We start from the raw sequence: 3,976 nt of genomic DNA, 5'->3' as shown, positions 1-3,976 counted from the left end.
CAGTTAGAGCGCAACACCTCGCACACACGTGCACACGTGTACGAGAGAAATGCACACACCATGGGCAATTCAAAACTCAAGATTGAACGATAAAGTAGCAGGTAATAATAACCGATGTATAACGTAAGCAAACACGAAAGACTACGACCTCTCTTCCGGAACTGTGTAGTCCTCAGGTTCATCTGCTCAGTCGGTGATGGTAGTGCGGTTGGCGTGGCTGCCGGCAACGGGGCAGATGATCTGAGGCGGCAAAAGGAAGTCTGCAGGGGATCTCTGCTGCAGTGAAAGCTTCTATCGATGGTGCACCTCAGGTGGGGTGGATGACGGCACGGCAGGAGCAGGACATAACACACAGAGTTTTCTTTGACGCCTATCTGAAAATGAAGTAAATCTATAAGGGCTCCTTAGAATTGGAGGATTCTATAAACGCAGGGATAGGAAAAACACACGAATAGGATAGGAATGCATGTGCAAAACAGAGCATTTGGAAACATAGGATTTCAGTCAACCTATGTGTTTGGCTCACATGAATTGGAAGAACAGAGGAATGGAGAAACAAAGTGATGCGACGAGTGTACAATCTCTTTAGCATAGCCTTGTGGACCTCAGCATCATTGGGTTGGACGTGGAGGATGGTGATGATGCTGGTGTGACTGTCAGAGGCGGGGAAGAAGATCCGAGGCCTCTGGAAACGGCACCGAGGGTACTGCTCCATTGTGATGGACAGTTCCGTCGTTGGAGCAGCTCCGCTAAGGTGTACGGCGACAAGGCTGAAGCATGAAAAGACAGACAACATTAATCTGAAGTGGGACCCTAATATCATCTGCAATAGATGATGTGAAATACATCACCAAAAAGTGCTAGATGTAAAATGCATCAGCCGCGCCACGACCGCTCCGATAGATGCTGTAAGTACTGTTCACTCTGAACTTAACTAAAGAAAATGAACTTCACAGTCGAAACTGAATTTTACTGTCGAAACTGATTGAACTAGTAACAGAGCATTGCAATAGATGTTTAGGGCGTTCGAGCACTAGTATCAGAGAAGCAGTGATCTAAATCAGCAGACGCTCGAGCAGGGAACGCACTAGCAGAGAGCAAGTTGTGCAGTAGCACCGCGAGCGAGTGCTAAAGCAGCAACTCCTGTAGCTGCCGGAGGTCGTGCAGCAGCAGCAGCAGCGCAAGCGAGAGCAAGAGTAGAGCAGCGGCACGAACGAAAGCAGGAGCAGTGCAGCAGCGCGACCGACAGCAAGAACAGAGCCGCAGCGCGAGCGAGAGCCATAGCAGCTGCAGCTAGTGCAGTTGTGGAAGTCGCCGCCGAGGAAGCAACGACATGGGGGAGAGACGCCGTGGATGATGTGGCCGGCGACGGCGCCGTGATGGGGACACGCCATGTCTGCTCGGTATCGAGCACCGGCAGCCCCGTGAGATCAAATAAAATATAAAATGCAGCGGTGAGTGCAAAACCTCCTTGGTTGCGTCGAGTTGGCCTCGGCTTCATCGGAGGAATTGGTGAGGGTGCTGCGGTTCCGGTGGGACAGGTCAAGACGGCACTGTGGGGATTGAGGTGGCGCGATAGACGAGGCGAACGTCGGGGCAACTCCTTGGAGGTGGAGGACGGGGCGGCTGATCCGGCGGGACGACGAGATCGACAACGGATCCTCGTCCGGTGCGGTGGATGAGGGACGGCGAGCTGTTGCGGTGGACGATGTAGTCGGGGAAGAGTCTCCGGCTGGGCGGCGGTCGGGAGGCCAACGGAGGAGCGTGGGGTTTCACGGGTTTTGGCGGCCTCGGTGTACGAATGGGGGGCGAAGGGGGAGGGGGAGCCAAGCTTAGGGACGCGCTTGTCCGAAATGTAGGGTAAGTTACCAGCGTACCCCCACCGGTTTTGACACCGTGACGTGGAGCTTCATTTCCGGCTGAGGGGTAGAGGGGGGATTTCGCGTGTCTGGGCTGCAGGAGCGATTTCGGATGAGGAGGGAGTTCTCGCGTGCATCCAAATTTCGGGATAACAAGGCGCGGCGTGGGTTGAAGAAGCGGCAGTTTCAAAGCAAGTGAGACAAAAGATACTCGAGCTTGAAAATTTCGGGATAACAAGGTGCGGATTCCTTGTTCGGCAGAACAAACTTAACGTGTAAAAAACAATTCATACAAGACACAAGAGAGTCATGTCCCCTTTTACTATATTGCTATAGATGCCATTTAAAAAACTACAAGAAAAATGTAAAAAAAACCGGGAGAACAAGATTACCCTGCACAGTACCAAATCGATTCGCACTTCCCTCAACAAGAACAAAAAACAAATCAATTCCCACCAAAGAAAGAGTAATGTCCCTTTTTATATGATTACATATGCCATGATCTCGAATTTCAATTTTTGAATCCACGTTATGTTGAATTCGAATATATCGTTAGCTGACCTTGCGGTTTATAATTGATGTAGTCGTACATTTTGATCTTCCATCATATATGAACATTTTACTCCACCATGTGAACATATATATTTTCGTCTACCATATGGTCTAAATTTGAATCAATTTTCCTTATTTGAATACGATTGTTGTCAAGTTATACAATAATTTAAATATTATCTTGATAACAAAAAACATACATATAGCAGTAATCATATTTCACTATGAACTACATGTACCATATGCTCTCCAATTCAAATATGTGTATCCATTTTATGTTGAATTCAAATCATAGTACATTATTGGTCTAGGTAGCGAGATGTTTGGGATAATCTAAACCTTGTTTTCATATGTATAATTTTTGGCTGAATTGGGACAAGTTTTCGTATAAGCCTCTTGGAAAACCAGAGATTCTCTCAACAAGCCTCGTGGTTCCGAGAGGGAACGTGTCACCTTTGTGTGCGAAACGATATACGCTTCCTCCCCCCCGATTTTATTTACAGAGGCAACATAGAACTATATGAGTGCCCTGTTAAATTTTGGAATTATTTTAGGTTCATTTGGCCTTTTTATACATTAATTGAGTTTCTGGACTTTTAATGTGCATAATCTAAATATGAATTGCATGCACATGCTCCGGTGCACCAAAGTGGGTTGAAAAATCACATGTGTGTCCTTGGTTGAATTTCTAGGTCCCATGGAAGAAATGAGAATGAAATTCAAACATCTGGGCGTCATGACTCGGCCGAGAACATCGAGAAACTTTGATTTTAAATTCATGTAAATCCGAAACTCACCTGAAAATCATGAAACTTGGCATGGTGTCATGTCATGGCACTAACATGTTGTGGTAAAAAATTGGGCCGATTTGGAAGCTCGTGGTCCTAAGAGGGAACGTGCCACCTTTGAGTGTAAAACAATATACGCTGCCCCCCTTTGAGTTTAACAAAGGCAACATAGAACTACATTAGTGCCCTATTAAATTTTGGAATTATTCCGGGTTCGTTTGTCGTTTTTTATACATTAATTGAGTTTCTGGTCATTTAATGTGCATAAGTAAAATTTGAACTACAAGCACATGCTCTCGTGCACCAAAGTTGGTTGAAAAATCACATTTGTGTCCTCGGGTGAATTTCTAGGTCCCATGCAAGAAATGAGAATCAAATTCAAACATCTGGGCATCATGGCTCGGCTGAGAACATTGAGAAACTTGGTTTTAAAATTCTTGTAAATCCAAAACACGTCTGAAAATCATGAAACTTGGCGTGGATGTCATGTCATGGTACTACCCTGTTGTGGTAAAAAAATTGGCCGAATAGGAACAAATTTTGGTATAAGCTTCTTGCAAACCCAAGCTTCTCTCAAGAGGGCTCGTGGTTCTGAGAGGGAACGTGCCACCTTTGAGTGCGAAACGATATACCTTGTCCCCCTTGAGTTTATTTACAAAGGCAACATAGAACTACATGAGTGCCCTGTTAAATTTTGGAATTATTCTGGCTTCGTTTGGCCTTATTTACACATTAATTGAGGTTTTGGTCATTTAATGTGCATAATTCAAATTTGAA

The sequence above is a fragment of the Triticum urartu genome, chromosome 5A (genome assembly GCF_056163025.1).
Source record: "Triticum urartu cultivar PI428250 chromosome 5A, HENAU_Tu73, whole genome shotgun sequence".
Taxonomy (NCBI): domain Eukaryota; kingdom Viridiplantae; phylum Streptophyta; class Magnoliopsida; order Poales; family Poaceae; genus Triticum; species Triticum urartu.
Note: the sequence above shows the minus strand (reverse complement) of the source record.